Here is a 22,428-nt window from a genome sequence, read left to right as displayed (position 1 = left end):
GCCAGGGGAGCCCAGAGCCCGCCAGACGCCAGGGCAGGAGGCGGCTGAGCCCCCTGCCAGGGATGCGGCACCGTCACACAAAACCTCACCTCGGCCACCTGCAGGTTCTCATCGTGCCAGCGCAAGAACAGAGGGAGCAGGCTCTGGTTCACGATTGTTGTGAGAAGCTCTTCCCCCTCTTCCACTACCAGCTCCATCACCTTGCAAAAGAGCTGAATGGAGAGCAGCTGCACATGGCTGTTGTCCTGGAAGGAAAGGAAAAGTCCTAAGCAACAACTGCTTTGGGCCCATTGGGGCAAAGGCTCAGAACTGCACAGAGCACAAAGTTTCCAGGCAATGTCCAGTGCCTTTGGCTGGGGGCACAGAGCCTTACATTCTCAAAGTGTGGCAGGAGGGACTCAGCCAGCTTCAGGGCGGTGACGCTGGGTAGCAGGAGGTCTTTGTCCCGGAACATATGTGTGAGCACACAGAGGCTCATCCGGACCACCTCTGCATCTGGATCTGCCAGCTGCTGCACCAGGTGTTGATACAGGCCGCGTATTCCTCCTCCCTGTGTGCAAGACCAGGCTGTGCTGTGAAGCTGTGAATGGCTGCAGCACCAACAGCTGCTTGGGGCACTGGGGCACTGGGGCAGCTGAAGCAGGAGGCAGGAGAGCTGGGAGCAGCTGCCTCTGCTGCCAAAGCCCAGCCAAGCCCAGAGGTCTGCGTTGCCCAGCCCCACACTGCCAGCGTGGCTTCAGCCACTGCCCCGTTCTCACCAGCGAGGGCTCCTTGCTGAGCACCACGAGGCCTCTGAGTGCCAGGCGCAGCCTGTGCCTGCACTGGCTCGGCAGGAGCCTGGATACCACCAGCAGGGCACTGGGACCGTGTTTGCTCAGGTCCAGGCACTCCAGGAGCTGAAAGGCACAGGAGGGCAGTGACAGGGACCCGGCTGGCAGGAGCCTGGAGCTGCACAGGGCCGGGCCAAGGCAGCAGCGTGGCGGCTGCAGCTACAAGACGTGGGCAGCGTCCCAGGCGGCTGCAGCTACAAGAGGCCCGAGAGCTGGGAGGCAGCTCAGCCAGGCAGCGCTGGCCATCAGGCTCACCTCCACAAAGAAGGCCAGGGCAGGCAGATGCCAGCAGGGCTGCTTCCCCATGAGCAGGCTGAGCAGGTGCGAGGCCATGAAGGGACACAAGGGGCTCAAGCCACGGCGCATCTCCCTGCCAGGGGAAAAAGGCACCAAGGCCCTGAGCCCTCCCAGGGTGGGCAAACCTCTCCCAGCAATGACTCACATAGGTCTGATCTTTCCCCAGCACTCTGCAAGGGCACATGGACCCCTTGGGAGGTGGCTGCTGCTGGGCATCCTCCTCTCCCAGCCTTTTCCAGTCTGCTCGACCCTCCCTCGCTGACAAGGCCTTCTCACTTACAGCCCTGGGGACTGTGTGGGGCAATCTGGACACGGGGCACAAATGCTGGCGGTGGTGGCAGGAGTAAGGGATCTCACCTGGCCAGCAGAGCCGCTGCATAGTGCTGGGTGTCGGCACAGAGCAGCTTCTCCCAGACACGCTTGTGCTCCAGAGCCACCAGCTTATTGTCAAAGCCCAGGTGGGAGAGCAGAGCCTTCATGGTCTGCGCTGCAAACCTGTGTGCCAAGCCAAGGCCAGGTCACTCTGGGAGTGCTGGTCCTGGCCATGAGGGTGTGGGAAGGACAGGGCGACTGGCACCTGTGGGGGTGGCAGGGAAGGCCGTGCTCCTCCTGGCACGCTCTCCAGAATCTCCAGGTTTCAACATCCCCTGGCATCTGTTCTGTGGTGGTGACAATTTGCAAGAACAGAGCCACAAACAGTTGGGGACAATGAAACAGAATGGCACAGTGCCACTCGCACATGGGGGCAATCCTCCACAGCACCAGAGTTGCCTGCAAGAGACAAAGCAGCCTGAGGCAGCGCTCAGTGCCAGGGTGTCCATGAGGCAGGGCCCAAGGGGAGACGCAGGGGGAGCACGCGGCCTGCTCTCTCTGAGCCTGCCTCTACGCCAGCTTTCAGCCCAGGCAGGGAGCTGCAGGCGGGGGAGAGCAGGGAGAGCTGCTGGAGAAGCGACTAGGAGGACGAGCAAAGGCCAGCTCCAGAAACTCACAGCCAGGGCAAAGACAGCCTTGTCCCCGCAGGAGAAGCTGCCGTAGGGTGGCTGCTCCTCCATGGCAGAGAGCAGTGCTGGAAGCACCTCCTGGGCAGCCACTCCAGACGTGCCCATGGCTCTCCACATCAGCGCGGCGGCTCTGTGGGAGCAGAGCTGTGCGTCAGCACCGTGCCCCATGCAGCTGCATGGGGCCGGGGGACAGAGCCCCGGTGCCCTGAGGGGCAGGGAGGGAGCACGTCAGAGGCTCAGGAAACAGAGGGACCCGAGGCTCCCACAGCTCTCCGCCTGTCTGGCAGAGCCCGCTGGACAGGCTGTACAGGGTGAGGGACCCTACAGGCCAGTGAGCATCAAGCCCTCAAGGCAGTTGTGCTCCGTACCTGTCACACTTTGGGGCACAGCGCAGGAGGCTCATCACCACTTGAGCAGGGTGTTCCTCCATCAGGCTCAGAATCTCCATTTGCAGCCCGGTGTCCACGGTGACACAGGACGCCAGTCTGTGGAGAATATCCCTGACCATGGCTAGCACCTGGAGGAGGCAGCATTGGGGAAGACTTGGAGTGCTGTCCAAGGGAGTAACTTGCCCAGCTTCCCCCAAGAAGTGCTTGCCTTCCCACCCCACTGTGATGGCCTCAAAGGCTAAGGGGGCCCAGCGAACGTAGATTGAGGGGCTACGTGATCCTGGGAGGCCTTCAGCCCTGGCCCCAGGCTGCTTACCTGCTGTGGAGAAGCAGCACCCTTCTGGAAAACCTCCAGAGTGGGTGCAGGAGTCCTGGTCAGGGTGGGCATGGCCTGAGTGTATAGCCTGCCCTGAGCCTGGGTGTGGGTAGTGGCCGTGCCCTCAGTCAGGGCCATGTCAGCCTCCGCCCTGCCCTGGGCTGTGTCCTGCTCAGAGGCTGCTGCGAGCTCCGAGGACGCTGAACTGGCAGCAGGCTCTGCCCGCAGGTGGCCGGGCCTGGAGTCGGGCTGGGCTGTGCCCTTGGTGCCAGTGCCGCCGGTCTTTGTGCGGCCAAGGCGCAGGAGCCTCCACAGTGTATGCAGCAGAAGTAAGGGCTGGAAGAGAGGGACGTTCCATGGCCTGCTCCAAGCGCAGGGCTCGGCCAAGCAGTGCCAGCAGGCCCTGCCCAGGGGGGACGGCTGCAGTTACCTGCGCTGCTCGGTGGAAATGGCCACGAGTGGGCTCCTGCTCATGAGTCTGGTCCTTGGCTGCATCTGGCAAAGAGCGAGCGCAGCCAGAGCTGAGGGGCTGCGGGAGAGGCCGGAGAGCACAGCCCAGCCCTGCGCTCCCCAGGCAGGGACAGGCCCCCGGGAGCCCAGGGGGATGGAGCATGGCCATTGGGGGTCAGCCCCGGCCCCTGTGCCATCCTGTCCATAGGGACGTCCGCAGGGATGGGATGGGATGGGATGGGATGGGATGGGATGGGATGGGATGGGATGGGATGGGACGGGACGGGACGGGATGGGATGGGATGGGATGGGATGGGATGGGATGGGATGGGACGGGACGGGACGGGACGGGATGGGATGGGATGGGATGGGATGGGGCCAGACCGGCTGCAGGCACCTGCCCTGCGGCCCAGCTCCACCACTCACCGTCCTGCAGTGGCTGCAACTGCTGTGGCTCTGCAGGATGCTGCGCTGGGGCAGCTGCAGGGCCATTTTTTTTCTTCCCTCGAAGCCCCTTGAACAGGCTGGGCAGTCTGCCTGCCATCTCGCTGTCTGAACTCGAGGGCACCTTCGAGACAGATGCCTTGGCAAAGGCCCAAGTGAGCGAGCGCTGCAGTTGTGCCTTGCAGGCACCTGCAACAGGGAAGCCTCAGGAAGGCTACGGGATAGCAAGTCCTGCACTCTGTTCTCGAAGGGCTCCTGCCACAAGGACAGGAGACTCCTCGTGAACGACAGTGGTCACCAAGTCCCCGGGCCTGGCCACGAGGGCACTGGCCGCAGGGATGGAAGATGCCTCGGAAAAGCTCCGAGACACCGAATCCCGAGGTCTGGCCGTGAGGCCAGCCACAGGAGGAATGCCTTGGAAAAGCTCCGGGTCAGCAACCAACAAGCCGGCTGTGCGGGGACACCTCACAGCACCGCTCTGTCACCTCCTGTCCTGTTGCATGCCCAAAGCACAGTGGCATTGCCTCGTCACCACCAGCACCCATGTCACCACGTGTCACAAAGGGTCCTGTTCCATTCCATTCCATGGTAACCGTGCTGTGCCGTGTCAGCAAGGGCCCTTGCACACGCTGCCAAGTGCTCTGGGGCTACCCCCACCCCACCCATAGTGCCTCTGATTGGAAGAAATCCATTGCCCCAAGTGTCTAAGACAGCCCAGGACACCCCAAGCCCAGCCAAGTGCTCGGGGAAGGACTCTCCACGGTACCAGCCCAGGACAGACAAGCTCGGTGCTGGCTCTGGAGCAGAGCAGCCTCCAGCAAGCACGAGGCAAACGCATCTTGCCAAGAGTTAAAACACACCAGAGAGGGGAGGTGGCATGAATGTGTGCATCAAGGCCTTTGAATTCACAGCTCCCCAAGAGAGCTTTGGGGCACTCGGCTGGACAAACAGGATCTGTCTCAGACCTGTGCTCAAAGGTGGGCAACAAACCCTGCCGCAGGTGCCTGGCTTGGTCTCTACAGGCCCAGGCAGATGCCAAAGCTTGTCTTCACATCCTTGGCCTGCCCCTCTGCCAAGTCCAAGGGGCCTCAAGGACTGAAGGAAACACAGGGAGTCAAATGGAGACACCTGCATCTGTCTCACTGGGGGCTCCTGGAGAAGCAGTTTCCTTAGGAATCAAGCCCCTCTCTTCCAAGGGCACTTCCCCAAATGTGTACATTTCCTGGGCAACACCAACACACTCTTAAGTGTGGAGTGCGGAAGTTTATGGACATCACACCATGACCAATATGATCCAGTGAAGTTAAATTTATTATTCTTTAAATGACTCTATTTATAATAAATCTCTATTGTCCTTGCGTCTCTAGCTAATACATGATTGCTTAATCCAAGCTGTTCACGTGTCTAAAATAGAATGCTGATTGGATCACTTAATTTTTCACGTGTCTTACTGTGGTTGTCTGGCCCACCCATGGCTCACTTTCCCAAGCTTGCTGACAAACTTGCTGAGTCCTGATGACTCTTCTTCTTGTACCTTTTTCAAGGATATACCGAGCCCATTTCTGAATATGTCCATAATTCATTCTTTGTGAATGTGTTCATTGTCCATTATTACAAGCAGGCTGGCTTCAGTGCATTGGCTGAATATGGCCATTGTCTTACCAAAACTCCTCAACCTGTAAAATATCTTCAACAGTTCCCTGCTTTTGTTTTTGCACAAGCCAGACTGATTTAATAGTACGGTCAATTACTTTTTGCAGACAGCATAGTAAGCAAGGCACTATAAGCAGAATTGAAAAAAGAATACAAAGACAATAATACCTAGAATTATTTATTAATTACATAGCCAAGAATACATAATACAGGCAGTAATACATAATGGCAAAGCATACTAAGTCCTTGAGCCAGCCTGTTATTCCCCAGGATTTTAGCCACTCATCAAAAGAATTCTAAACAACTGTCAGCTTTTTCATATTCTCCTTAAGCAATGACAGTTTCTTGTCAATAGATTCAGAGTGGTCAAAAAGATTCATGCAACACATCCCTTCAAAATCTTCATACCCATCTCCTTGTGCTAGCAACAAAAAATCTATAGCAGCCCTATCCTGTAACACAGTGTGGTGTATGCTGCCTACATCAGTGGTGAGTTCCTTCAGTATTGCAGATGTAATGTTAATTTGTTTTCCTGTCCAACAAGCCAATCATTTGAATTATGTAAGGGCCTTTGATGAAGCTAATGTTGGTGTAAAAAGTGATGCCAATTTAACCGAAGGGCAATTCCACAATTCTACATTATCCTTGCAGTCTGAGCCTAATAGATGCACACTACGTTTTGGACGTTGGAATTTGTGCCTGATGTCAAGCATCTGATGAATGCTAGGGGCAAACAGTGTCAATTTCCCAAAATAGCACAGTCCCCCTAATGCTTTCTGAGGAATTGGAGGCCGAGCTTTATCTCCACAAAAGAGAAACAAAAGTAGAAAAAAGTTATTGCAGAAGGTAGTGTAGAAGGGACTTTTCTCTCCAATGATGTAGAAGCTTTTTCTGTAGTAACTAATGCTGCAAGTAGAGTTTGAGAACCTTTCAACTAGAAGATTTTAGAAAAGTTGAGAGCTGCAATTTCACAATTTGGTTGAAAATCCCAACTTGCACAGTCACTTCTGCAGTATATTTTTTCCATCTAACACATTTATTCCAGCTGATGTGCATACCCTAATAAGACTTAGAATGCCACCCCATCAGCAGGCGATGTTTCAAAAAATCTGCGAGGAAAAGTGTGATCAAGAAGCAGCAAGACCTAGAGTGCAGGGTGATCCTCTGTATGGTTTAACAGCACAACAGTTACTTGGCAAAGGGCCCGGGGCTACTGCCACTGCCCAGGCTAGGAGCATTGATCAAGTCTTACAGATGAGCCAACCAGCATATAATGCTATCCTTGCACTTCCAGATAAGTTACACACCATGTCTTTTGCACAGATTCGTCAAAGAAAGAATGAAGACTTTGATAAATTTGTAGACAAATTGCATGAAGCTATCGATAATCATTCTGATTTAAATTCAGACACAAAGATACAATTGTATGTACTTTGGGATCATTACTCCATTCCAAATGGCTTTCCCTTCAGTCACAAGAGCCTTCCATCTCTTCCAAAAATTGCCTGCTGAAACTCTTCTGCTCCCTTGCAAAGCAGTTCACTACTCCAGCATAACCCTGTAAGCACGAACAGATGACTCTTCAACTAATTATAGTAGAAAAGAAGGGTATTTATTGCAGCCCTGGACACATGTGAACTAGTTTCCAAAGACATGTGCAAGGAGTTGCAGACTCCTGCTCTATTTCTACAGAAAAGGTTTCACATTAGGTTTCTAAGGGCCCATAATACATAATTATTACCTGCCGGCTTTGCATTTTTATCAACTGAATATCTATTACAGCTGCTCAATTGTATTCCCTTAACTGGGTGGGTGGGATTTTGATATGAGGGAGTGGTTGTATGGGAGGAATAAAGCCGTCTTCCTCATGGTGAACTCTTCTCCCGTGGCCAGCTGGCAAGACCTTTGGACCTGCTGCTCATGGTCCAAGCCTCTCCTAACTGTTCAATTATTCTTATTTCTATTGTCTCTGCTTCTTCACAATTGCTTCCTCTATCCCTGTCACTCCTAACTTTATGCTCCTAATATATTTGGTACTCTTTAACTAAGGGGCGTGATTTCTGCTAGCTGTATTACTAACTTAGCTTCTTACCTCATTTGAAAATCTTAACTAAAACATGCAGTCTTCTACTATCCCAATTCTATTCCCAGCTGGCCTCTCGACTCATGCTCACTTTTCAATTATCCTAATTCCATTATCAGCTAACCCCTTGACTCACCTCAGGCACATCCCCGACTGCCTCTCTCCCAGCAGCTCAGAGCTGTATTGCACAGTGCTTGCTGTGCACCACAGAGCACAAAGGAGGCCGGCCTGGTGGGCCTGAATTTCTGCCAAACACGCTGCATCTCACACCTTTGCTCTGGCTCAGTGCAGAACTGCAGGGTTGCAGGCGCTTCCTCCCAGAGCTGCGTGAGGCGCTGGCTCCTGCAGATGGGCCCTGCCAAGCTGTCCCTGCCTCACGCTGGCCTCGCTTCCCTGGCACAAGTGCCGGGCCTGAAGGAGCTGCCCTGTGCTCCAGCCTGCCGAGCAGCCCGGCTCCCTGCCCCGGTGCCCAGAGTGCTGCACACACTGCTGGCCTTTGCCAGGAGTTGCAGGGCAGCCGGCAGAAGAGGAGGAATCCTCAGCCAGCCCAGCGGCCCGCGGCTGCCCTTGGCCTTTCTCTGCTCCTGGGCACACTCCAGACGGCCATGGCCTCCAGGCCGGGCTGTGCCCAGCACGGCTGCGCTTCCCCTCGGCAGCAGCCAGCTGCCACCTGGGCCCTGAGAGCGGAGGATTCGCCCGCTCCCAGCAAGAGGCACCCAGGGCCCGGCTGCTGCCCCTTGCAGCTCCAAGGGCCTCCTTCCAGCCTGCCTCTGCCGGGGCTCAGGCTGCTCCGGCCTCTGCCGGGGCTCTGCTGGGGCTCCAGCCCGGGCAAGGCCGGGCCCGCTCTCACCTCACAGGCGCTGACAGCTCTGCACCACAGGAGACCTTCCCCAGCACCCTCTCTGATCTTTCTGCTGTCTCACTTGAGCAAGGCTCTCCTCCAGCCAAAGAGATTTTTGCATTTAGGGATACAAATCCAAGTGGCAGGAACCCCATTGCTCTCCAGTCACAGCTGAAGGCCTGCATCTGCACAAGATGTTTGGGCTGCCTCATTCTTCCTTTGGTGTTGCCTTCAAATGCCATTGCCCTGTCTGCCTCAACTAGAAATACCACAGCTGTGCCATAACCAGCCAGTGGGTCATATTCCAAAGGCAGTGTGCTCTGGAGAGGATGAATGAAGAAGAGCCCTCCTCGCTTATGAAACCATACAAAAAAAGCCATATGTGTGACTTAGCACCAATAAAAAACAATTGGTAATTCAGAAGGAAATGTTGAATTTTCTGAAGGGGTCAGAAGGAGGAGAATCTTCCAAGTGAGCTGATGTTTCAGAAACTTTATTAATTACAACTCTAATCTATAATTCTATGCTACAAATCTCTTTAGCAACCCTACTCTACAATCCTACTCTAAATTGGTAACAGAGATAACATCTTGACATGATTGCTATGTTCTCGTCTCCTAGGGTTAGGGTTAGGGTTAGGCTTAGGCTTAGGCTTAGGCTTAGGTTTAGGGTTAGGTTTAGGCTTAGACTTAGGTTCAGGTTTGGGTTTAGGTTTAGGCTTTGGCTTAGGCTTAGGGTTGGGGTTAGGGAAAGGGTAAGGGAAAGGGAAAGGGATAGAGATAGGGATAGGGTTAGGGTTTGGGTTAGCATTTAAGGTTAGGGTTAGGTTTTAGGTTTAGAGTTTAGGGTTAGGGTTATTCATCTTCTTCACTGAGTTGATGACTTGTGCCAGGATGAATGGTGGCTTGGCTGAAGTTACAAATGGATGCTGTCAACCGGAAAAAAAAAAATACAACAAAGAACAGTGAACCATTACTTTCCAAGCTCATTGCGTCAGGGACTCAATCAGGATACATCAAGTTGCTGGAAAGACCCAGCAAGAGGAGCAATGGGACCATCTGCTCCCCAGTCATCCCCAATGTGCAAGACCTTGCCATCACAGGCAAACCTGGCCCAGAATCCCACTCATCTGTTTATTGTGATGTCTTCATCATGCTGGGATTTTTGCCCTGCCAGTGCTCTAGAAATGGCGCTTTCTGTCCCTGGGTTTTCCTCCTTTCAGGAAACTCCAATGACTCACATAGGTCCCTGCCTTTGAAAGACAGGCACTGTGCTGATTCCCACAGGGACAGAAAGCAGTGTCTGCCTTTCCATGCCCTGCCCCTCGTGTGCTGGATGGCACCTTCCTTCCCAGCAGGGCCAGCCCAGTGGCACTGGGCCCTGCAGTTCCCTCTCTGCCACACAACCTGGCAGTAACCCTGGCACAGTTCCCGTCTGCTTGAGCGTGCCAGGCAGCAGATGGGGCTGGGACAAGTCCCTCCCAGCTGTCCCTGTTTGCGTGGCAGAAACCTCTGAGGGTGGGCTGGGGGGCACCAACCAGGGCCCCTCAGAGGCTCACAGTGAGCCCCCCACAGCCCCTCCTGCCCACAGCCAAATCTCTGACCCCTAGGCTGGGACTGGCTTCCTTGGGTTCCTCCACCACCATTTCATGTCTCTGTACCCTGCATTGCTCTGCTTCAATTCTTTTGCCATTAGATAAAAATGAACACTCCACCAAATCACAAAAGAGGGCAACAGACACAGTCAGAGGACAGAGCACCTCTCCTCACAGGAAATGCAGAGGGAGCTGGAGTTATTCAGTTTTGTGAAGGACAGGCCCCAGGGAGACTTTATTGCCACTTTCCAAGACTTCACAGTGGCTTTGAAGAAAGTGCGGGACATCTTTTTTAACAGGACCAGTTACAATGGGATATGCACAAATATTTTTAAACACTAAGGGCACCTAATCAGAGTAGGTCTAAGGAAGAACTTGTTTACTCGGAGCATGGTGCCACCCTGGCACAGCTTGCCCCAAGAGCCTGTAGGAGCCCCATCCCTGCAACCATTCCGGCTCCGGTGGCAAAGGGCTCTGAGCAACCTGATCTCTTTAAAGATGTCCCTGCTCATTGCAGGACACTTGCACCAGAGGACATTTACAGGGCCCTGCCAGCCCAGCCCAGTCTAGGATTCCTCACCATTTTCATTTGAAGAGCAGCAAGAGTGGAGGTGAGGAGGAAGGGGGCTCATCTGCTGCCTTGGGCTTGAGTGGAGGAGGAGCCCATCCCTCAGAGCCTGTTTCACCTGCAGCCCCTTCACATTTTACCTGCAGGAGCTCCTTGGCAGACCAGCGCTGCTCCTCGTCTGTCTGCAGGCAGCAGCTCAGGAAGTCACGCAGCAAAGCCGAGAGGAGCTTGGGCTGCCGCAGCTGTGGAGTCCCTACTGTGGCTATCAGGTATGTAGCCTGGAGAGAAAGGAGACACCAGGCTCCACCTCCTGCTTTCACATCTCCAAGGCTCTCCCACATCCCTTTGTTTAACCTCTGTTCTTCAGTGGCAGTTTCTGCCCTGGCACAGACCCAGAGATGACTTTCCTTTACCAACCAAAAACCCAAACCCCGATGCAGCCACAGCTTTTCCACCATCCTGCAGATCTTGCCTTGGCAGCTGATTTCATTGCCTGACCTAGTTAGTGGGAACTACATCAGCAAAAGGACATTTGCTTCTCTGAGGATTCATGCCAGCTTGAGATGGTTTTTGGAAGAGGGACTTTGCTATACTAGCTAATTTGAAGGGTTAGTACATGAAAGGCATCTCTGCGGTGCTTGTTGGTCCTTTAAGAGCACGTGCCCTAGAACAAAACTCATCAAGCTTTTTGTGCTGTTCTTGAAAACAATGGGAATTGGAAGAAAAGAAAGGAAATCCATCAGTTAATACCCAGGTAGGGAAACAAACATTTACAATCTCCTCTTCAACACAGACACATTAAGATGCCTGCACAAATGTATTGGGATGAAAATGCCTGCTTGGGCACACAGGAGCCACTTGCAGCTCTGTCTCTCAGCAGTCTGAAAATTTCAGCTTCCCATTTTTGCAGCAAAAGAAAAATTGTCTAGGTCAGAAGGAGGAGAGGTTCCATCCCTATGGACACCCTCCAGTCATTTGGCTGCTCAAGTCAATGCATTAATGGTAGGCCCATGCCAGAAAGTGCCAGGAAACAAACAGGAGGTTGTGGCAGGTTCTCCACATCACCAGGCTCTGGCTTGGTGACGTGCAGAATGTTGCTTGGGCTAGGAGAGAAACACGGTCACTGAGTGTTTCAGCAGCACTGCACAAGAAGCAGAAGAGACTCTGTGCATTACACCCTCATGCCCATGTTTCCCAGTGAGAAGAAACTGCACACAGGGTTAGGTTCCTCTCTAAAGACCACGGTTTTAGAAACTTTGTTGGTTTTGGGTATCCTTCCTTCATTTCTGGAAAGATAACAACACTTTTAAGATGCTTTTTTCCTGTTATTAAGGCCATCTACACAGACAAAAGAACTGGAACCACTAACCCAAAGGAAAGTGTTGAGTGAGAATGGAGTTTGTTTGGAGTTTGTTTGCATGTGGTAAGGCTTGAGTTCCCCCACTGATGCAACCAAAAGTCCAGCAGATGCTGATGTGTTGCAGGGACATTTGTAGGAGGGGACCTTGGTGGAAGTAGTTCCAGCAGAAGGCAATGGGATTTTGTCCAGTGGCACACAGGACATGGGACAGGTGAGAAAGACAGTGGGATTAGTGAGTATTTGCTCCTTACCGTGCCAGAACTTTCGCCCAAGTAAGGAGGTTCTTGTTCTATCATTTCAATTCCCACAATTCCAAAAGACCATATGTCCACTTTGGGGCCATATGGTTGACCTGTCACCACTTCAGGCGCCATCCACCAAGGAGTCCCGGTTACCGAGCACCGTCTGCTCTGCTCAGGGGTGAGCTGAGTAGCGAGGCCAAAATCAGCTGAGGAGAAAGCAAAATACTGGTTTTATCTGAATTCTGTGCAGTTAGGAAAGCAAGCAAAAGAATTCCCCACCAGAAGTTTGAAATTGCTCTGTTGAATCTCCTGGCATTGGCGACTTTAAAACTCCCCCCATGTTTTACACTGCCTCTAGCAGTGGCTTTTGTCCTTTGGAAACTTTAGACTTGTAACTCCCTCCCTCTGGAAGGGACACACACAGAGCAAGGCCACTCTTGACTGCTTGTGGCTCCTTCTACCTCTGTGCACGTTGCAACTGTGCCCTCAGCTCGCAGCAGGGGTCCCTGCACTGCCACCAGCACCATTTTTGGGGAGCTGGCAGTCACGCCAAGCAGCCCCACACCCACATCCCTGGAACGCTGCACCTGACCAAGAATATACTGACCCAGTTTGACAGAACCGTCGGTTCTGAGAAGGATGTTGTCACTCTTCACGTCTCGATGGATCACATCGTTTGCATGAAGAAAATCCAGTCCTTGCAGGCACTGAGCAAGAAAACAGAAACAGAAGGGCAAAAATGAGTGATGTAATTTCATCACACAAGAAAGGAAACAAAGAATCTAAAAGATTCCCTCTCCAGGGGAATGGGGAGTAATGGCAGAACAGTAATGGCCGCTGAGAGGAAGAGCTTGCTGCTCCAACACTTGCAGAGCAGGACCTTTCTTAGGAAAGGCACGTCAGCTTTTGAAAGAGCAACAGCACCTGCTGTTGTAGGCTGTCCCCTGCCAACCAGCCAGGATGACTCCTGCTGCAGCGCATGTGCTCAGAAGCAAAGAGCATTCTGGCTGCACTCCTATCCTTTTTAGCTGAGCACTGAGAGAAACGAGTCTCTCTCTTCTTTCTTTGCTGTTTGTTTCAAATCCTGCCACCAGCACCTTTGCTTTTACAGGCAAGGAATGCAGTGAAGACAGACTCCAGGCAAACATTTAGAGAGGCAAGGTGGAGAACAGCAAATACAAATACAAGAGACAGAGCGAGAATACAACAGCAGGAGATAAGAGTACTGGCACTGAGTACAGGGAGTGCAGGGGCACTGGCAGGCCTTTCACTTGAGATGCTTTTACTTGCCCATAGCATACCAGTAACACAGAAACAAAGCTCGGCACAGGAAACCTCCCCTGTTCTGAGCCCCTGTTTCCCAGACAATCCTGCCCAAGCCCTTGGAAACACAGCTGGGATTGCTGACCTCCCGACTGATGGCTGCCATCTCATCTTCAGACAGGCAGGTCTGGCTGACGATGTCGCTCAGGACACCTCCATCCATGTACTCTATAACCAGCAAGAGTTCCTCGCCCAGAAGGTAGCTGAAAGAAGGAAACAAGGGGGTAGAGATGAACATGCATGGCTATGTTGATTTTTAGCTTCCAGGTTTCTTATTTCCAGATGCCTTTGTGACAAGGACAGAATCAAAGGAATAGACATTCCCTCTTGGCTGTGCATTATTTGCAATCTGTGCAGTCTCATAGAGAAAGACACATCCTTGAAAAAGGAGATGTCTTAGATGGGCAGCAAATGAAAAGTGCAGTTAGAAACAGCCCAGATAAAAACATGTCAGGCATGGTGTTTCTGGAAATAAGCACCTAGTCTTCCTGGCATGCATAGCAATGGCAAAGAGGGGCAACAATCCACTTTAGGATGGTTCATCTGCACTTAAGAAACTTTAAAAAATCAATCCCAAATAAATGTGGAGGCAGTGAACTTTGAGGCTATTGAGTTAGGAAGATACAGCTGATCCAGGTTTTGAATAATTTTGGAGTAATTATCAAATTAGGTGTGCCAGGGAAGACTCATGCAGACAAGATGCACTCTCTTCTCATCCATTGGAGATGAGTAGAGAAATATGAATAAATAAAAATTAACAGCTTTACTTGCTGCCACTGACCAAAGTGGGTTTTGAACCTCTCATGTTTGCTTCATGTAAGCACACATCCATGGGATAAGACCATGACCTCTCACCTGTCTAAATAATTCACAACATTGGGACTCCTATACCTCTTCATGATCAGTATTTCATTAAAGGTTAGCTCCTTCCTCCTCACTCCTTGAAGATTTATTTTTTTTATTGCCACCTAAAATGACATTGAAAATCAGTAACTTGAGAGGTTGGTGGCACGAGACCACAAGGCACGTGGAGCGAGTGATTTTGCAATGACACAGCTGAGCTGTGCCAAACTGCCTTGTGATTAGGCACTGCAGTAATCAGGAACTGACATTCCAACAGCCCATTTCTCTGCTCCCTTGGGAGCCAGTTACAGGGCACGTGGGGCCACTGACATTTGGCCTTGACCACTTGGTAACAGCGGTGTCTCAGTTATCACCCACAAACCTCTGACCGCACTCTCTGCTGCTTTGTTTGGGACTCAGAAGAAGGAATCCATGCCTTAATACTCTGTGGATACATCTTGTGATATGGGCAGGGCTTAGGGCTTTCAGGGACGCCTTGCAGATCTCTCCCTACGTGCAGTTCCCAAGTGCAGCACTGCAGGTGGCTAAGGAACTACCAGTAACTTTCAGATGGATTTGCTGGCAGCCAGAAATGAGAATTCAGGACTCTGAAGCTGCAGCCCCAAAGAGCAGTGAGGTGCTCGCAGGCACCACCTTTGTTTTAGCAATGGAGAGCGAGTGAGCGCGTCCTTCTCTGAAAGGAACCGCTGCCCTCCGTGCCTTCCTTCTGGCAGCTGAGGAGGACAAAGTCCCAAATGTGTTCTGTGGGCTGGCACCAGTCTGTGCTTCTTGTGCCTTTTCAGCACAGCTCTGCCCAAAGCTCCAGCCACAGCTCACACCAGAGGGGAAAGCCCTCGAGTGCAGCAGAGCCTGCAGGGGCTGTTGACATTTACCTCTCCTCCTGTGGCAGTGTCGAGTGCTCTGAAAACATCTCCAAAAGTCCTAGAAACAAAACAGAAGCAGAGAAAGGAGAAGCTGTTTAGATCTTGCAGTGAAAGCCAGCCCACACAGGAGATCTCTGCTGGAAGTGTCAAAACCTGCAGGATGCAGGAGGGCTCTGCCAGAAGGCAGATGATGCATTTTCCTCTCAAGTGCATGGGCACTGGGCCTGTTCCTGAAGCACTGGGGTTCAATTTCTAAAGGGAGGTTAGTCTTTCCTCTTGAGTTTCACTGTCTAAACAGTGTGGTTCCTATCCTGACCACAGAGTGTTTCCCTCTTCAAACCAGGGGAAAGAATTGTTCCTGGGAACTGTTATCTCACAGCTTTGATAGGGCATAGGTTGCTCTTTCAGGCAAGCAAGTTTCTTCTCTTTTCATTAGTGTGCCAGTATGATTTTGAGACATATACAAAATGCTAAAGAAATTAACACAGAGCTGTCCCACACTTGAGAGACAAGGAGACCTTCCAGGTCCTGTTCCTTGATGCAGGCAAGACCTCGGTAGCAAGGCATCTCTGACAATGCCTTCTGAGCCCACTCACAAATTCTGAGCAGCATTGAGAGATGGGACAATCTATCCCCACCGTGTGATCATCTTTGCAGCTGGCCTGACTTCACGCTGGATAGACATTCCACCCCAAAAACACCTGGCCCACGGCTGTGCAGGAGTAACTGCTGTTGGACTCACCCGCTGCCAATAAAATTCAGATGCGTGTATTTCATCAGGGGATTTTCAGTGGTGTTCACCATTCTCCCTGAGGGAAACAAAATGCAAGATGCTGACTTTAAAGCAGAGATCCCAGCTTCCAGGAGATACAAAAGGCAGCCCCAGCGCCTGGAGCTCTGAGCCCTTTGTGGTCGGCTGGGTAACAACAACCACAACCAGGCAGACAGCCCTGCAGCACAGGTGGCCAGCACAGAGACTGATTTGTACAGTCCTTTGAAGAGTTCTCTTGACAGGAAACAAAGCACAGGGACATACAATCCCAGGAGAGGAGGACATCTTCCCCACCTTCCAGCAGTTTGCCAAAGGAATGCCGTCCCATTTGTAAACCAGAGCAGCTCCAGCTGTAACCGATCCTGACGGGGCTTTCAGCATCAGGACCCTGACCTGTTTGTGAGCAGGCTGAGCTCAAAGCTGCCCCTCTCCCAGCTAAGGAAGGCTCCAGCCTCTGCAGTCCCTCCAGCCCTCAGGGACAGGGCACTGACCACAACAAGGCTGGCAAAGCCCAAGCATGAGCACTGACAGGCACTGATGGGAAGAAGCCAGAGTGAGCCTGAGCCCCGGACAAGCTGTTGCCCCCATTCAGGACACAACAGGATGGGCTTTGAGATCAGCCACACCCAGGCACAGATCAGTGCCCTTTTTGTCCCAACTGGTGATGGCAGACACAGAATCCACTGGGCTCTGGTCTCAGCCCCACCAGGTCTCTTATCTGAGAGCACAGCACTGGCAGCTGTTACGGGCAAGAAGCAGATTCATTGGGTTGTGCTGCAGAATCACAAAGGGCTTGATGTGTTTTCCTAGAGACTGATCTGAGCAGGGCCTGGGCCAATGGGTAGGATTCTAACAGTCATGGGAAAGAGTGGGAATCAGGTATGGAAAAGTGCCATGGATCTGAGGGATATACCATGGCTGGGCTGGAGGCTCTCTCCTGAGAAATGCCTGCAGTACAGTTTTATCTGATCACGCCACTTGGATGTGTCTCCTGGACACATCTTGATAAGCATAAAACTAGAAGATTAAATAAAGTTTGTTATCAAAGTCTCTGTTTTTTCTTTGGGGGCACATGGAAAATACCTTGTGCTCTCTATTTGTCCTGTAACCTGATGTTCTTTCAAAGTAGTTCTTATTGACAAAAAGATAGCATTCTCTTCTTGACAAAAATATAGCATTCTCATGAAAATAAACTGCAGATGTAGTAGTGGTAACAGGAACAGTCATAAAAATGACATCAGTAAAACGTGGGGTAGAAGGGCTCCTTCAGGATGGAGAAAAACACAACAAAAAACCCCCACCAAAAATGAACAACAGAAAAGCAATCCCACCCCACCTCCCTCCCAAAAAAAATCCCCAACTAAAAAGACAAAACTCCAAAGTCAGTCCATTTCTGTGAAGTTTTTTTGCTGTGATGACTGGTTGGAAGTCAGGAGTCTAAGGAGAATTTAGGAAGCTAAAAATTCTGTTCAGTTTGGCCACTAGCACACAGGACTTGCCTAGATCATTTGCTAGGTCACAGCCTTCTGCTGATCCAAGAACAATCCCTGCTTCAGCCTTTAGCAGAGAGGGAAGCTCAGGCAAACCCAAGCCAGTCCCAGGTGCCCTCAGAGGCAGCAGGAACACCCAGAGCTCTCTCGCTGCCTCGGAGCACAGCACTGCCTCTGGGGAGTCCTAAATGGCCCTGTGACACCGAGCTCAGGAGGAGCATTTGGTACAGCTCTGCTGACACCTGCACACAACACACTGTCCCTCAGATAAGAAACACCCCAGACGTACCCAGCAGCTCCAGGTACTCCTCCTCAGTCTCCTGTTCCCGGGATGTGCCCGAGCCTGAGTTCCCAGGTTTCACAGAAGGGCTTCCTCGAGGTGATGCTGCTGCAGCAGCAGGTTCAGAGCCCATGATGTGCTGGACCTGGAGCATTTCTGGTGGGCACTGTTCCTGTGCCTCACTCCTAACTTGGGGTCCTTCATTGCCACACATTCCCTGCAAGTCTTCGCAGGCTGCCCGGTGAGATGTCAACACTTGCACCTCAAGTCAAACAGAACAAAGCAGTCAGACACTACAGCTTGTCCCTGTCGGCCAGGAGTCATCGACTGTGAGGAAAGGCAAAGAACAGATTGACAGGGGATACAACAGCTTGTTTCAATCCTCCATCTGGGTCACCAAGTTCCACTGTAAAAACACCTCAAGAAAAAAGGAGAGCAGGAACAGGCCAGCAGGAATCAATTTGGATGACTGCTGGCCAAAAGGCCAAAGGACAAGTTTCACTGTCCAGGGCAGCAGTTGAGATTCAGCACACCAGGAAATGTCCTTCAGAGTGACTGTGATACACACACTACAGCAGCATGGCACTCAGAGGCATGGCCCCACTCCCTGCTGCTCTGCACTGGAAAGGCAAGAAGGGCAGAAACCACCAGATTGGTGACTGCAGTGGCTGCATCCCTCTTTCACTCACTTGGTTTTGCAGAGACTGACGGAAGCGATTAAGTTTCTCTCTGATGATTTTCATTTCTTCCTCCAGCCGCTTATGCCTTGCCTTGATCATACTGTGAGCTGTCTGAAGCTCTGCATCCAGCTGTTCCTTCATGTTCTCTAATAAACAAAAGAGAGGACATTTCATGAGTGGAGTGGCTGCCACTCTTTCATTCACCTGGTTTTGTTGATCGCCCCTCTGCTGGTGGAGATTCTCCTCTTGAATTCTTCCCATGTCTTCCTTGTTCTTTCTCTTCACTGCCATGATGTCACTCTGAGCTTCGGGCAGCTCTGCTTGTGGCTCTGCCTTGATGTTCTGTACACACAAAAGCAGAGCAAGGGACTGAGAGCTGCCATCAGGCTCAGCTTTTTTCCTCTTGCAGCCTCCAAATCACATTTATTCAGCCCCTTCTTTCTGCTTCCCTCCCCACATCCGCCTCCCCTGCAAACCTCCTGTCCCAGGGCTGATCTCTGCAGATTGCAAGGCTCTGTGCCTCCATTGCCTGTGGGACTCCTGGCCTCCTCAGTGCCAAGAGCTCTGGTTTATGCCCCTCTCTCTGCCCTTCCCTCTGTGCCCTGGCCAGTCAGGCTTACCTGGCCATTCTCCTGTGGCTCTTCCACCTGCTGCCTGAGCTGCTCTTCCTGCCCTCGGGCAGGGAACAGCTCTCCCTGAGTCTGGCATGGCAGCTCAGATGAGGCCGTGTGCTCCTGCTCTTTCTCTAGAAGCACCTGCACAGAAAGCAAGAGAAGATGGGTTTCAACTTCCCATACGCCCTTTGTGGGCCAAGACTCACAGACTGCTGGGCTCACACGTTCCCAAAGCACTGTGCTGCTGCTCTCCTGGGTCGTTCTCTGCCCGAGGGGAGGCACAGATTCCAAAGTGACCCTGGCCCTACAATCAGGGGCCATCTGGGACTGAAGCTCCAGCAGCCTCTCAGGCAGCTGACAGGGAAGGGGTGGCATTTCTCAAGGGTCTGGTGAGGGCCTCCCTCTGCTTCTGCCGTGTCCTGTTTGTCTTTCAGTAGTGACTGACTCCTCGCCCTGTCCCACAGCTCCATCCTGGCTCTGCAGGGGCTTCCTGGGTGAGCTCACTCCTTGTGAGAGACACTTCTGGAGTTCACGTTCTCTTCAGGCCCGCACCAGCATTCCTCCTTCCTGACATCCACACTCTTGTTAGAAAACCGGGTCATTCAGGAGATAAGGATGCATGCAAAGATCTCTGATGGAAGTCAGAGAACCTCTATGGCCACCTCAGTATATGGAGGAGGACCAAGGTGTTTCTTCTCCCTCTTTTGTCAACGGAGAATTCTGACCAGCAGTAACAGAGTTTCTCATAAGGCCCCATTAACGAATGCACTTACACAGCCCTGGGGATGCCAGTGAAGGAAACCATGTGTCATGTATGGCATGGCATGTATGACCAGAGTCACCAGACCCCAGCTACAGCATGGGATAGTTCCACTCCCTTAAGACATGCAAAAATTTAAAGGACAAATGAAGGCTTCAGGTCAGAAAAGGCTGGAGTAGGAAAACATGACGGGAAAAAGCAACCATCTCTGGAGGGGGAAACATCTCTGCCTGCTCAGGATCAGTCAATGGAACTTGTCTCTACTTCTCTCCTGAAGGGATGCCTTTAGGTGAGCTTTGCATCTTCCACTGCTTTGGAGCAGAGCCAGGAAGATTAAAATAGATAGATAGACAGATCTCACTTTTATCATCTCTCTTTACTGTGCTCTAGTATTTACATTCTTTGAATGGAGAGAGATATAATTCTCTCTCCTAGGTTTTTTTAAGGGAAGGTAGTGAGAAACTCATAGAAGGAGAGAAAACAATTATTATCTCTCCTTGCTGTTCTTGTTTTTTAGTACATGAAGAATGTGTTATAGTGATTGTTTACTGAAAGTGATTTGTTAATTGGATTTTAGTGATAGTTGTCTAGACTGATTTGATAATTAGATAAAAGGCTGTGTGGAGACAGTCACAAGTTTTTCTTTCGTATGTTTTTAGTATAATATCTCTTTAGTATAGTTTTAATATAGTACTAGTGTAATATAACATAGCTTAATAAAGCATTTGTTTAAACTTCTAAATCATAGAGTGAAAGCACATTTTTCGCCACGTGGGGGTCACCCTGAATCAATCCTGTCCTTTCTGTCGCTACACACATCAGCACTCGGCAGCAGTGCCCCAACCAGCAGCCATCCTGAACTTGCTCTCCTGTTGCTTCAGTAACCCACACTCTTGGGGAATCTGGAGCATGTAGGTCCTTATGGAATGCAGTCAGACCCAGAGCATTGCACTGGGAACGGCTCTCTTTGTGCGTCTGTGCTCGGGCAAGTTCTTCGCTTGGACTCGGCCACACTGATGGTGCTGAAGTGGCTGGAATCAGAAATGCAGCCCAGCCCCTCCCAGCTCCTCTAATCTCTGAGCACCAGCTGGAATGCAAGGGCATTGATTTCCTACTCAGTTCCCAAACACAACACACACTGATTCCCTGGGCAGCCAAAAGACACGGGAGCCGTTAACTTGAAAAGGATGGGCAAGCCCTACTGGCTGGTCTGGCAACAGAACAGCTCGTTCTGCACCAACATCCCTGCCCTAAACTATGTGTTCTTGTGCAAAAATACTGCACTCTCCAGAACTGCCCTCTTGAAAACTAAAATTCTAGCAGAATTTCTGCCAGTGCTGTAAAAGTGTAGGAAAGACTGAGGAAAAAGCTCCCTTGCTCCCTGGAGAAGGAGAAATTGCACAAGGCTTCTCCTTCTAGCAAACAAACAAATCAACAAAATGTGAAAGTGTTACCCACACCAGTGTCTAAAGCACTTGGATGCAGTGAAGGGATGTTTGGCAGGGAAACAGCCCTCGTGCTGAGCATTGGCTCTATGGATCCAAGGCAGGGATCTATGGAAGTCTGCCTGAAGGTCCCTCATGAGCCCCCATTGTCCAGGCTAAAGCTCCCTCAGCACCTCCTCCCTGGCCTTGTGCTGCACCCCCTGCCCAGCTCCCCTGTCCCTCTGTGCCCACGCTGCAGCCCCTCCATGACTTTCTGCTTCCCAGGGCCCACAGCTGCACACAGCACTCCAGCTGTGGCCGCAGCGCTGCCCAGCACAGGCCACGCTCCCTGCCCTGCTCCTGCTGCCCCACTGCTGCTGGCACAGCCACCGTGCCCTTGGCCTTCTTGGCCCCCTGGCCCCACGCTGCCTCATCTCCAGCTGCTCACGGCCGCCAGCCCTGCGTCCTTTGGGCCCACGCAGCTCCCCAGCCACAAAGGTGCCCATTGCACTTCAGATACTGCAGGCACCATTGCAAGATGGCCTTCCTGTTCTACCACCTCATGTTCCAAGTGGATATCATAAAGTTTGATAGGAATAGGATTCTAAGTCACTCTCTTTAAATTAAAATGATCTAATTCAACTGTACAGGAAATTGCTCTTAATTAAATTTTCCCTATCTGCTGTCTGCAAGCATTTTTCTCTTTTCAAAACTAGGTTTTTAGTTCTTCAAACTCTGAGAAGGAAATTTAAAAATATCTATCTCTGCCTTTATTATTTTTGTTACAGGCATGAATATGGTTTTTCTTTCGGCCTTCCTAGCTGGCCCTCTACAGTCTACTGCTACTGGCCAAGCTCTCAGCTTGCTCTACAAGTCTTAATGAAATGTTCCTTTCTCACTCACCTCAGGATCTTCAGCGCTGCTGAATACATGCTTCAGGTGTCCTGTAGTGGGAAGGGAAAATGAACCAGATGCCATAAGAAAACTGCCTGGGGCTGCTGAATCCCACAGAACAAGTCAACCCAAACAGAGATGATTTCCCATTTCACAACATCCCTCCAGGAGACACATCTCATTCACACAGCCAGCAAGAGATCAGGACAATATTCTTGGTTGTGCCTACACTGCAGCCAGTTTAGCCAGGAAATTAATACAAATACGATCAAGCAAATGCAAAGTGTTTTTAACACTCAATGCTCCTGTTCTACCAAACACATAAGACAGCTTCTGAAATCTTCTCCTTCAGGTACTCTTTTTTTTTTCACTCAGTGTCATGCACTAATTCTGATT

The sequence above is a fragment of the Ammospiza caudacuta genome, chromosome 10 (assembly GCF_027887145.1).
Source record: "Ammospiza caudacuta isolate bAmmCau1 chromosome 10, bAmmCau1.pri, whole genome shotgun sequence".
In the NCBI taxonomy this organism is placed as follows: Eukaryota; Metazoa; Chordata; class Aves; order Passeriformes; family Passerellidae; genus Ammospiza; species Ammospiza caudacuta.
This window is presented reverse-complemented; position numbering follows the sequence as displayed.